Source organism: Alosa sapidissima, chromosome 13 (assembly GCF_018492685.1).
Source record: "Alosa sapidissima isolate fAloSap1 chromosome 13, fAloSap1.pri, whole genome shotgun sequence".
Classification (NCBI taxonomy): domain Eukaryota; kingdom Metazoa; phylum Chordata; class Actinopteri; order Clupeiformes; family Clupeidae; genus Alosa; species Alosa sapidissima.
The window spans coordinates 35,268,998-35,283,262 of NC_055969.1; the positions used below are offsets into that span (position 1 = coordinate 35,268,998).

General features: G+C 45.1%; 1 long non-coding RNA gene across 1 annotated transcript; it reads left to right on the forward strand.

Annotated features, from left to right (window-relative positions):
• The first annotated feature begins 6,733 nt into the window (after positions 1-6,733).
• LOC121679708 lies at positions 6,734-13,807 on the forward strand. Its single transcript, XR_006021395.1, has 3 exons — positions 6,734-6,744; positions 12,834-12,838; positions 13,716-13,807. It is a non-coding gene; the product is annotated as an uncharacterized LOC121679708 (long non-coding RNA).
• Positions 13,808-14,265: the final 458 nt, after the last annotated feature.

Here is a 14,265-nt window from a genome sequence, read left to right on the forward strand (position 1 = left end):
GGTAGCTGCAGAGCAAGTGATCGCAGGCTGTATAGCTGCAGAGCAAGTGACCGCAGGCTGTATAGCTGCAGAGCTAGTGACCGCAGGCCGTATAGCTGCACAGGGCTGCGGGTTAGCAAGCCTGAGAGATGAAGCTCATAACAGGATGACTCAGTTGCTGGACTGAGGGAACTGACTGTAGAGTTCTGAACGAACCACTTGAATGTGATTTCCGGAGAAAAGTGTAATTTTCAGGGTGCCGTGTCTTTGGAGCGGCGTGTCCAATCCAGCGTCTGTGTGAAGAGGAGGAGGAGGAGGAGAGGAGCGAGCGATGAAGCAGCTCATCCTGTCCAGTGTGACTGATGGTGGTGATTTTCATCTGGCCCTCACTCTGTGCTTGTGTGTGTGTGTGTGTGTGTGTGTGGTACACACTCTGTGCGTTCATCAAACCTGCAGGATGCTTCTACTCGGCTCAAATGTTGCTCTCTGCACGTCTCGGTGAATGTGTGGGGATGAGTGAGTTTGTGTGGATGTATCTAGGACTGTGTGTGTGTGTGTGTGTTGTTGATATCTGAGGTCGACAGCTAATCAAATTACACTACTCCCATTTGCGCTCCTGTATCATGTTGAATGGAATAGTGTCTGGCTCTCACACACACACACACACACACACACATGAAAGTGACTAAGGACTAAAAGGACTAAGACTAAACAGTGAATACGAACACAGTAACACAGTACTTTTTCATTTCATCCGAAATGGCTGGAAGCTTAAGCTATGTCACGTGTTGCAAATTAAAATGCACTCTTTCAGAAGGTCGATTAGGGATCATGCACTGACATATGCCGTCAAAAGACTTCCTGTTCTTTGAAAGGCTAGAACTTTCCATTCCTCCACTTTATCAGAATTTGTCTGCCTTCCACTAGATAAAGTTGTGACCAATGTTCTTCATGTGGGGACAGAACAACCGGATGCTTTTTATTGTCCATTCTCTCTCTCTCTCTCTCTGTCACAGGTGCACAATGAGCTGTGGAAATGGAATGACCTTGGCTACTGAGCGATGGCGCCTCCACCCCTCTGCGTCCTCCCAGTTCAGTACAAAGGTTCATGGACAAGGGCCTCTAGTGGGCTGGACGGTGCAAACTGTGAAATTGACTTGAAGAGTCTCTGAGACATGACATATGCCAGCTGTGAGTGGATTGCCTCAATGCCAACAATTATCTTTAGAGAAACTTTATGAAACTCTTCAAATGTGAAACTTTTTAAATCTACTTTAAAGGTGCTATGTGTGCTAGTTTAATGTATTATAAACACATTCAAAAATGACCTGGTGAATTGCAACAAAATGTGATGAAACAACTGTTTTGACATAATGTCAAAACGCAAAACTGTTTCCTAGATTTCAAGAGACCAAAGATGAACACAACTTGGGCCTGTATTAAACAGCACAAGGCAGTGATACAGTGCAGTTGACAGTTAACCCACACAGGGACGGACTGGGACAAAAAATCGGCCCTGGCATATTTAGCCCAAGCGACCCTCAAATCAGTCGGGCACAGCTAATTAAATACAAAATCCTTGCATTACCCTTAAATATGCGTATCTTTTCAACTAAGTGTCGTGGAACACTGAAAGTGGACAATCTCTCTGACTATCTCCATATTCAAGTATACAAGCAATTATGAAAGAAGAGTTTCTGCTAGAATTCAAAGTATCATTTCAAACGATTGAATAAATGCAAAGTAAGTATACAATGCTAAATTGGTAGCAGCACCAAAACATTACTGTAGCCTTTGTGTAAAGAGCACAATGACCTAGATTGTGGTAGACCTTATTGTAATTTATACCAGTTACCACTATAGAACAACTGAAACAAAACAAAATAAAAGGGCAACTTTGCCTGTTGCTGGAAATATTTTATTCCTGTAGGCTACTTCCAATGCTGGCACATTTTATTGCAGTAGAGCTCCACACTCTAAAAAGTGATGTGTTAAAATGACACATTGCTGTGTGTGCTCAGGGACAAAACATTTTGTGTCAATTTCAACACAGCAATTATGTGGAGATTTAGCTTTATGAGCAGAGAACCGTCAACAACAAAGCAAGTTTATGAGCAGAGAACCGTCAACTACAGAGCATTACATTGGGGTTATCAAGCAGACCAATTTACTCATGAAACTTTAGAATATCACAAATGCGAAGGGGAAATAAGATGAATAAATAAAATATAAAGCATACATACATGCGTACATCTGATTGGCCATAGCATACATACATGCGTACATCTGATTGGCCATAGAATACATACATGCGTACATCTGATTGGCCATAGAATACATACATGCGTACATCTGATTGGCCATAGCATACATACATGCGTACATCTGATTGGCCATAGCATACATACATGCGTACATCTGATTGGCCATAGAATACATACATGCGTACATCTGATTGGCCATAGCATACATACATGCGTACATCTGATTGGCCATAGAATACATACATGCGTACATCTGATTGGCCATAGCATACAGTACATACATGTGTACATCTGATTGGCCATAGCATACAGTACATACATGCGTACATCTGATTGGCCATAGCATACATACATGCGTACATCTGATTGGCCATAGCATACAGTACATACATGCGTACATCTGATTGGCCATAGAATACATACATGCGTACATCTGATTGGCCATAGCATACAGTACATACATGCGTACATCTGATTGGCCATAGAATACATACATGCGTACATCTGATTGGCCATAGCATACATACATGCGTACATCTGATTGGCCATAGAATACATACATGCGTACATCTGATTGGCCATAGCATACAGTACATACATGTGTACATCTGATTGGCCATAGCATACAGTACATACATGCGTACATCTGATTGGCCATAGAATACATACATGCGTACATCTGATTGGCCATAGCATACAGTACATACATGTGTACATCTGATTGGCCATAGCATACATACATGCGTACATCTGATTGGCCATAGCATACAGTACATACATGTGTACATCTGATTGGCCATAGCATACAGTACATACATGCGTACATCTGATTGGCCATAGAATACATACATGCGTACATCTGATTGGCCATAGCATACAGTACATACATGCGTACATCTGATTGGCCATAGAATACATACATGCGTACATCTGATTGGCCATAGCATACAGTACATACATGTGTACATCTGATTGGCCATAGAATACATACATGTGTACATCTGATTGGCCATAGCATACAGTACATACATGCGTACATCTGATTGGCCATATAATACATGCATGCGTACAGCTGATTGGCCATAAAATAGCAGATCCCACACATCTGTCCTGTGCGATATGACAGCCTGTCTCATGATGGCTACATATCTGACTTAATTGGTTATTTAATGCTAATTACCTGACAAAACTATTGTTAGATGCTGGTTTTAACTCAAGGTCTGACTTCAAGTATGATGGCTTGTCAGAATGCTCCCACACAATAGAAATAGTAATTTCACAGCAGAACAACCCTGAAAATCCTGAATCTTTGACAATGTGTATTGTTTTTGTTTATTGACTAATCTACGTGATTTAATGGCCTTGTCCTGTCTTTTATAATTCTTTGATACAAATGGCCGACCATCATATGAAATCAGGCGTCCTGATGGTCCCGCGTATTGAGCTGCATTCCGCATGCGTCATCCTGTCATGGGGACGGCAGGGTACTTCTGCGCTCAATTGCGCCGCATCCGTCATGGCCAGCTTTTACAACAGACCATCAATACTCTCCAGCTGCAAGCTTCCGTCTTGGTTTCATCTAGCGGGGCACAATCTGGCCGGCTGACATTTCAACAGCATTACTGCATGGAACTAGTTGCCCCCTGCCAGGGCTGAGATGATTTCTTGCCGGAGCCTTGCATTGCATGTCCTCCCGCCGACCAGCGTGTTTTATGGTGCAGCCGGGCAGCCAGACTGATTGCGCTTTCTCAATCATCCCTCCTGACAAGACGGATATCATCTCTGATCCTGGTTTGCACCTACCCAGTACAGCCCACGCGGAATTAAAACTAGCCCTTTAATTCAGAATTCATTCAGAATCCTTAATAAATGAAATAGGCTCATGCATTCTAAATGTGACGAATGGAGTGGTAAATCAGAGCGATACGTTGATGGGGTTACACGAAGCCGTTTCAACCTTGTGAAGTAGTGATGCATTTGTATCTCATCATTCTTCAATCGCATACACTTTTTTGAGAGGACAAATACAAGTACAGCTCAAATGCACGTAACCTTCAAATGTTTTCAACAGTAGGTCAGGAAAGTACACACACACACACACACACAAACACACACACAGACACAAACAAACACACACACACACACACACAAAGGTATCACCTTCCTCTTCACCCTCATAATTTTGGGTTAAGAGATAACAGAGCTTTCACTGCGTTATCAAAAGATTGTGTCTCAAAGAAGGTGGAAGGCTTAGCTCATTTTCTCATCATTTTCTAGCATGCTCTGAAAACCCAGTTGCAAAGATAGACTGATTTTGCAACTGAGCTTTTATTTTGATATGAAGCTATTTGATTGGACATCTTGAGGAATCGTTTGCTGAATTTCTAACAGGGCAGAGATGAGAGCAGGTATGACTATCTCTCTCTTTCTCTCTCTCTGTGTGTGTGTGTGAATGTAGGAATGAGCAAGTGTGTTATGACAGGGCAGATAACATAAGAGATGAGAGCAGTTATGATGGAGAAATAATAGACTTTTCTGATTTCCAGCTATGACCATCTCTGGCTGTTACAGGCAGGGAAGGAACAGTCAAATGTGAAAATCTGGGTACAGTATGTATCTTCGTCACATCACATCAGCATATCTGGGTACAGTATGTCTCTTCGTCAATCACATCAGCATACAGTATCTTATTTCATGTCTCTTCGTCAATCACATCACCATATCTTATTTCATGTCTCTTCGTCACATCACATCAGCATATCTTATTTCATGTCTCTTCGTCAATCACATCACCATATCTTATTTCATGTCTCTTCGTCAATCACATCAGCATATCTTATTTCATGTCTCTTCGTCACATCACATCAGCATATCTTATTTCATGTCTCTTCGTCAATCACGTGTGTGTGTGTGTGTGTGTAAGGTTTCCATGGCTGTCTGTAGATATGGAGTGTGTGTGTGTGTGTGTGTGTGTGTGTGTAGGGTTTCCATGGCTGCCTGTAGATAGGCTCTCATGATATGGAGTGTGTGTGTGTGTGTGTGTAAGGTTTCCATGGCTGCCTGTACATAGGCTCTCATGATATGGGGCGTGTGTGTGTGTGTGTGTGTGTGTGTAGGGTTTCCATGGCTGCCTGTAGCTATGGAGTGTGTGTGTGTGTGTGTGTATGGTTTCCATGGCTGCCTGTAGATAGGTTCTCATGATATGGAGTGTGTGTGTGTGTTTGTGTAGGGTTTCCATGCCTGCCTGTACATAGGCTCTCATGATATGGAGCGTGTGTGTGTGTGTGTGTGTGTAGGGTTTCCATGGCTGCCTGTAGATATTGTGTGTGTGTGTGTGTAAGGTTTCCATGGCTGCCTGTCGATAGGCTCTCATGATATGGAGCGTGTGTGTATGTGTGTGTAGGGTTTCCATGGCTGCCTGTAGATATGGAGTGTGTGTGTGTGTGTGTGTGTGTGTGTGTGTGTGTAAGGTTTCCATGGCTGCCTGTAGATAGGCTCTCATGATATGGAGTGTGTGTGTGTGTGTGTGTGTGTGTGTGTGTAGGGTTTCCATGGCTGCCTGTAGATAGGCTCTCATGATATGGAGTGTGTGTGTGTGTGTGTGTGTGTGTGTGTGTGTTTGTGTAGGGTTTCCATGGCTGCCTGTACCCGTGGCGATCCCAAACACACACAGAGGGAGCGGAGAGATGAAAAAAGTCCCCTGAGAGAGAGAGAGAGAAGGAGAGAGGGAAGAGTTAGAGAGAGAGAAGGAGGGAGGGGAAGAGTTAGAGAGAGAGAAGGAGAGAGGGAAGAGTTAGAGAGAGAGAAGGAGAGAGAGAAGAGTTAGAGAGAGAGAAGGAGAGAGAGAAGAGTTAGAGAGAGAGAAGGAGAGAGAGAAGAGTTAGAGAGAGAGAAGGAGAGAGAAGAGTTAGAGAGAGAGAGAAGGAGAGAGAGAAGAGTTAGAGAGAGAGATGGAGAGAGGGGAAGAGTTAGAGAGAGAGAAGGAGAGAGGAGAAGAGTTAGAGAGAGAGAAGGAGAGAGAGAAGAGTTAGAGAGAGAGATGGAGAGAGGGGAAGAGTTAGAGAGAGAGAAGGAGAGAGGGGAAGAGTTAGAGAGAGAGATGGAGGGAGGGGAAGAGTTAGAGAGAGAGAAGGAGAGAGGAGAAGAGTTAGAGAGAGAGATGGAGGGAAAGAAAAAGGGCAAAATGGAGAAAGAAGGAGGGATGGAGTGAGAGGAACAGAGTGAGAGAAGGAGGGAGAGAGAAAGAGGGATGAGTGGGAGAAACAGAGTGAGAGAGAAGGAGGGATGAGTGAGAGGAACAGAGTGAGAGAGAAAGAGGGATGAGTGAGAGGAACAGAGTGAGAGAAGGAGGGAGAGAGAAAGAGGGATGAGTGGGAGAAACAGAGTGAGAGAAGGAGGGATGAGTGAGAGAAACAGAGTGAGAGAAGGAGGGAGAGAGAAAGAGGGATGAGTGGGAGAAACAGAGGGAGAGAGAAAGAGGGATGAGTGAGAGGAACAGAGAGTGTTCTGTGATATCTAAGTGTGCTTCAAACAGTGGGCTACTACAGGGCACAGCTGGGAAGGGGTTAGCCCCCCCCCTCCATCCACACACACACACACACACACACACACACACACACACACACACACACACACACATCAAAGACCTGGAGCTGCATGCTGGCACTGCATGTGTGTGTCTGTGTGAATGTGTGTGTGTGTCTGTGTGTGTGTGTGTGTGCGTTTGTGTTTGTGTGTGTGTGTATGTTTATGTGTGTATATGTGTGTGTGTGGGTGTGTGTGTGTGCGTGTGCGTGTGTGGGTGTGTGTATACACACGCTGGGCTCTTGTTTATATATGCACAGAATGTAGGAGAGGGGATGGAGCCAATGTTTAACTGAGTTGACTGGCAGATTAGCCTGTCACTCAAATGGCATATTATGGCTGAATTACTGTGAACTTGCTGACATTGTCAATAACGCTGTTAATCCTGAAAGATTGATGGCGAATGTCCTGAACAAGAGTCAATAGGTATGTTCCTCCAGCCTGTCATTGACTACTAATACATGTGAGGTTTACTGAGCCTGCCTGCAATCTAAACGGCTTACAATAGAGGAGGTTTTATTTACACTTGCATTTAAGATTCAAAACCGCACTGACTACAAAACTAGTATTCACAGTCATAAATAAAAGAGAGTTTTCAATTAATGTCTGTTTTTATATTTCAGGTTTCATAAAGTATCACCATCAAAACCTACAAACTGTGTATGCTCTGTTGGCAGACAAGCAAATGGCTTAGTGGAGTCAAGAGGGCTGCATAAAGGCACTTCAGAATGTGTGTGTGTGTGTGTGTGTGTGTGTGTGTGAATGGCTCCAGGTACTCCACGTCTTGCCAGAAAAACACCTGATTGATTAAATGTGGAGTACAATTAACAATGTTTACTTCTACTATCTAGAATTGTATTTAGTTATCCATGTTTATTTATATTTGTATTATTATTATTATTATTATTATTATTATTATTATTATTGTTTTTGTTGTTGATGATGTTGCATATGTTAACATGTATCGTGTACACTATAAAAGTTCTACTAGATTTGAGGAGTGAATATGCCTGTTGCTGTTTACATATTGCCCCCCTGCAGTACCCCAGGCCCCTGCATTCTCTCCTGCAGTGCCCAGTGCAGTACAACACACTGGAGGATAAAGAGGTCTGGCCCCTTGGCTGCCAGATGCTGCTTATCTGCCTCTCATCAATTAAAGCTCATTAAAGGAGCTAGAGGCCTGGGACACACACGCCGAATGGCAATGGATAACACATTTCAATTATTTATGTGCACAAGTGTGTGTGTGTGTGCATTTCTGTGAGTGTCAGTGTGAGTGTGTGTGTGTGTGTGTGTGTGTGTGTGGTTCTGTGTATGTGTGTGTGTGTGTGTGTGTGTGTGTGTGTGTGTGTGTGTGTGCATTACTGTGAGTGTCAGTGTGAGTGTGTGACACAGAGCTGGCTGAGGCCACCGATCTCACTGCTCTAAAAAGACTAACACCGCACTACTGATAGTATACACATATCACATGCCACATGGAGTTAAATATCCTGCAGTGATGTTTACATGAAGGACTATCTATGGTAGCTATGACTACAGCAGTCTTTCACACTCCACAATACCAGCTGTGATGACGAGAGGATGCTATCTTTATTTATTTATCTTTATTGGTTGAATTCCCCATCGTCATGCGTTTTTTAGAATGTGTAATAACCATAGGTAGCTCGTGAAATAGCTCGTTGGCACAGCGGGCCGTTTTACCACCTCGAGCATTTCTCTCTGTGAACCGAACGCCGTGTCGTCCATTTAATGTCCCTTACAGTATATTCCTTCAGGAGATATTGTGATGCACATAATCTGTTGACTGTGTGTGTGTGTGACGTGTGTGTGTGTGACGTGTGGTTTGAAAGAGCTACTTTCATTAACTAAAACCAACACAGCAGATCCCTTGAGCGGGCGGAGGTGATCGATGGTGGTTTGGGTGAGAGCTTTCCAATTTCCCCAGACCCTGAGCTCAAGAGGAGGAGCAGTGGGCTGTGCCTAACCATTCTCTAGCACGCACACACACACACACACACACAGACACACACACACACACACACAGACACACACACGCACACACACACACACACACACACACAGACAGCCTAACCATTCTCTAGCACGCACACACACACACACACAGACACACACACACACACACAGACAGCCTAACCATTCTCTAGCACACACACACACACACACACACACACACACACACACACACACACACAGCCTAACCATTCTCTAGCACGCACACACACACACACACACACACACACACACACACACAGACAGCCTAACCATTCTCTAGCACGCACACACACACACACACACACACACACACAGACAGCCTAACCATTCTCTAGCACGCACACACACACACACACACACACACACACACACACACACAGACAGCCTAACCATTCTCTAGCACACACACACACACACACACACACACAGACAGCCTAACCATTCTCTAGCACGCACACACACACACACACACACAGACAGCCTAACCATTCTCTTGCACACACACACACACACACACACACACACACACACACACAGACAGCCTAACCATTCTCTAGTACACACACACACACACAGACAGCCTAACCATTCTCTAGCACACACACACACACACAGCCTAACCATTCTCTAGCACACACACACACACACACACACACACAGCCTAACCATTCTCTAGCACACACACACACACACACAAACACAAACACACAAACCACATAGCCTAATAATTCTCTAGCACACACAGCCATGAAACCAGGACCAGCGCCATTCACAAACACACACACACTCACATGCACAAACACACATACAATCACAAATATCCCCTTACACCATGCACAAACACACACACACACTCACATGCACAAATACACATACAATCACAAATATCCCCTTATGCCATGCACAAACACACACACACACACAGGATCACAAATATCCCCTTACGCCATGCACAAACACACACACACATGCACAAACACACACACATGCACAAACACACACACGATCACAAATATGCCCTTACACCATGCACAAAATCACACACACACAGAAAACACACACACATGCACAAACACACACACACACAGAAAACACACACACATGCACAAACACACACACGATCACAAATATGACAATCCATGGAAGGCTAGGGGTGGGGGAGAGTTTGGGGGGGGTGTTGCTTTTGCAGTGCTATTTATTTTCAACTTGATTTTTCCAGCCAGTTTTCCTCCCAGATCACTGCTGTTTCTCAAGATGCTCTAGCACACACACACACACACACACGCACACACACACACACTGCTGTTTCTCAAGATGCTCATTGACTTTTCCCAGCCCTCTCCTCCGTGACGGACAGCTGGACCAGTGGCAAGAGCTCCGCCTCCGTCTTCAACCCCCCGACTGGGAACGCGCTGGAAAAGATGAGATTGTAAACCAAATCTGTTTTGCAATTGACCTGTATTGACTCGGCTGTTAATCAAATACGCAGCGCACCAGTGAAGCAGAATGAATTGGACCCTTCCTCCCGCCAGCATTCTGCTTCACCCAATGGCCTGAACAGATGAATAGATGAGCGGGTCTAACATTCACATTTTGCATAATCAGCAGAGAGGATTTGATAATTACATTATCATTAGCTGTCCAAGTGTTGGAATGATGGAGGGATTTTTAGTTAGTTTGCTTTGTTTTGGGTGTATTAGAAACACACACATACACACAGGAATACATCACAGGAGACACAGTTGCAAGACCATGGTAATGTTTGCGTCACATTATGTGTGTGTGTGTCAGGGGTGGGGGGTGAATTTGTATGTGTGTGTGTGTCTGTTTGGTTGTGTGAATGGTGTGTGTGTGTGCGCCTAAGAGTGTTTCTATGTCTATATTTGATTATTTGAATGTGTGTGTGTGTGTGTGTGAGTCAATGTGTAGTATGTGTGCACTGCTGCCTTCTTGCAAAAGTGATTTTGTTGCTTCATGAGGGCCATTTAGACCTCCTAGAAAAAGCTGGCGCCATCGGTGGCAGCAGCGAGCAGTGTGATGTGCAACATCTCATGCAACTGCAGCCAGCGGCCTCCATTTCCCATCCTAATTCTTTGGGTAATCGCAGGAAAATATGCTTTCGCTTTCGCTGCTTTCGCTGGCGTCTTTGTTCTCTGGCCCTCGGCGACTTCCATAAAAATAAAGGCGCGAGCAATTCCACCAAACATAATGACATGAAAAAGCATCTTGAGGTCATTAAAGAGCCCTTGGAATGATTTCTTCTTTCAGGCTATATATCTTTTGCAGGCCCAACGAGACGGATTCTGTAAATGAGTCGACGTTTAACAAATGGTGCTATGCCCTCCCCCGGCAGTAACACATGCAAGTAATCATTTGAGATATATGCTGTGCTCTTAGCCTGCTTGCTTGGGCCCAAGGCTTCAGTGGGATGGTCTACTGTGTCTTCCATCCAGAATAATTCAGAACCCACCCTCTGGTCAATTCATGAACTGCGTTTTGCTTTTATGTGTCCAGGGTTGTCAAATGGTGGATGTAATTCTCTTGAAGATCTTCCATTTTAAGTAGCCTGCTGCTGCAGAATATATTGCGTTTGATATTCACGCGGCTTGTTCCCAGGGCTGTGCGCTGCTCAAAATGTGCATTCATATTTGCTGTCCTTCCGGGTTCAGGATTATGAGGTGAAATATATTGCTTGTTTCTCTGTTTGAGCATGCAGAAGGGGATGTTAAAATTCCAAGAAATATCAATGGAAGGCTGACTCTCTTCAAAGTCAAAGTCTGCTTTATTGTCAATTTCTTCACATGTCAAGACATACAAAGAGATCGAAATTACGTTTCCCACTATCCCACGGTGTAGACAAGACATATTTTACCAATTAGGTCCACAGACAAACATAACATTCAAGTAAACAATATAAAAAGTAAAAATAAGAAGGCACATACAACTAAGAAAATAAGAGCAGCAAAATTTGAGTTGAAATTGTGCAATTGTGCATACAGTAGACAGTCAATATAATAGTGCAAAAGTCAGGCCAATAAATGGCTGAGGTAGTTCTGTTTGACCTAAGTATGCAAGTGGTATAGTGATGCAAGTTATGTAAGAGCAGCAGAAGTGTGTTCAGAAGTGTTTTCAGGACAACAGGACAACAACAACAAGTTGCGAAGTGTGCAAGTGTACAAGTGGAGTAGTGCAAGTGGAGTAGTGCAAGGCAGCCATTGTGGGTCCAAAGTCCAGGATGTTATGTACAGTAGCTGAGGGTGGAGGGGGGAGAGAGTTCAGCATCCTAACAGCCTGGTGTATGAAGCTGTTGGTGAGTCTGGTGGTGCAGGAGCGCAGTGAAGCACCAATAATCCTTCCAGCTGTGTTCACTATGCGCTGCAGGGCTTTCCTGTTGTATTCAGTGCAGCTTCCGCCCCACACAGCGATACAGCTGGAGAGGATGCTCTCAATGGTGCCTCGGTAGAATGTGGTCATGATGGCTGGTGGAGCACTTGCTCGCCTGAGTTTCCGCAGGAAGTATAGGCGGCGCTGAGCTTTCTTCGCCAGTGATGCAGTGTTGGTGGTCCAGGAGAGGTCTTCACTGATGTGCACCCCCAGGAATTTGGTGCTGCTCACTCTCTCCACCACAGCACCGTCAATGGTCAGTGGCAGGTGTTGGGTGTGACCTCTCCGGAAGTCAACAACAATCTCCTTGGTCTTGCTGACGTTCAGCAGGAGGTTGTTGTCCCTGCACCACGTGGTCAGAAGGTCGACCTCCAACCTGTATTGAGTCTCGTCGCACTTGGTGATGAGACCCACCAGAGTTGTGTCGTCAGCAAATTTCACTATGTGATTGTTGCTGTAGGTTGCAGTGTCACACATCAAATCCATGCGTCATGCGTCAGCAGGGTGAAGAGCAGCGGACAGAGCACGCAGCCTTGAGGGGCCCCCGTGCTCAGTGTGATGCTGCTTGAGATATTGTTGCCAACACGTACTACTTGAGGCCTCTGACAGAGGAAGTACGTGTTGGCAACAATATCTCAAGCAGCATCACACTGAGCACGGGGCGGTAGTCATTGAAGCAGGATGGAGCAGTTTTCTTCGGCACAGGTATGATGGTGGCAGCTTTGAAACATGATGGGACGATGGCTTGCTTCAGGGAAGTGTTAAAGATGTCTGTGAAGACATCCTTAAGCTCCCCTGCGCAGTCCTTCAGCGCACGACCTGGGATGTTGTCTGGACCTGTTGCCTTACGGGTGTTGATAGCAGCAAGTGTCCTCTTCACGCTGTCGGCAGAGAGGCACAGGGGCTGCTCATGTAGAGGGGGATGGGTCTTCTGTGGGCAGGTGCTGTTTTGTGCTTCAAAGCGAGCAAAGAAGCGGTTCAGATTGTTGAGCAGAGGGATGTTGCTCTCACAGCTCTGTGGCGCGGGCTTGTAGTCCGTGAGGGCCTGAATGCCCTGCCATAGGCTTTGTGCGTTCCTGCTGTCTTTGAAGTGGGTGGTTATCTTGTGAGTGTATTCCTTTTTTGCTTCCTTGATGCCACGGGACAGGTTGGCTCTCGCTGTTCTCATGCCAGCTTCATCCCCAGCTCTGTAGGCTTTGTCTCTGGCCCTCAGCAGCCTGAGGACATCCCCTGTCAGCCATGGCTTCCAGTTAGCCCGAGTGATGATGTCTTTTGTGTGGGTCACATCATCGATGCACTTGGTGATGTAAGAGGTTACAGTGTCTGTATACTCCTCTATGTCTGTCTGATTGTTGTAAGTGGCTGCCTGCTTAAACATTTCCCAGTCTGTTGTGTCAAAGCAGTCTTGAAGAGCATCGGAGGCTCCCTCAGGCCACACTTTTACCTGCTTGCGAACCGGTTTGTTTGCTTTCACTCTTTGTCTGTATGCAGGTGTGACCAGGGCCCATAAGAGTCCAAAGTCACGCAAAGGAACCCGACTACGCCACCCAGAGGGAAACTGGGAAATGTACCCTACTCAATTATAACACCTTAATTATAACACAAGTTCTTATATGGACAGAGAGAGCGCAGAGACCCAATTCTCAAGTTCAACTTTTATTGATGTTTTTGGAAACAAATCAACTGCTGGAAGGGAAATAGTTAGTAAAATATATATGTATTTTATTAGATTTGTCACTAAATTGAGTTCATTAAATAGGTAGTTTACAATCAAGCACAATCACAACAGTGTACAGTCAGATATAAATATGTATGTACAGCATCTTGTGTAAAAAAGGGCAAGAAATACTGTACCAGCTGGGAAAGTGTCAGGTGGGCCACTGGAGGGAGGGAAAGTGTGTCAGGTGGGCCACTGGAGGGAGGGAAAGTGTGTCAGGTGGGCCACTGGAGGGAGGGAAAGTGTGTCAGGTGGGCCACTGGAGGGAGGGAAAGTGTGTCAGGTGGACCACTGGAGGGAGGGAAGGCACCCAGAAGAGACACC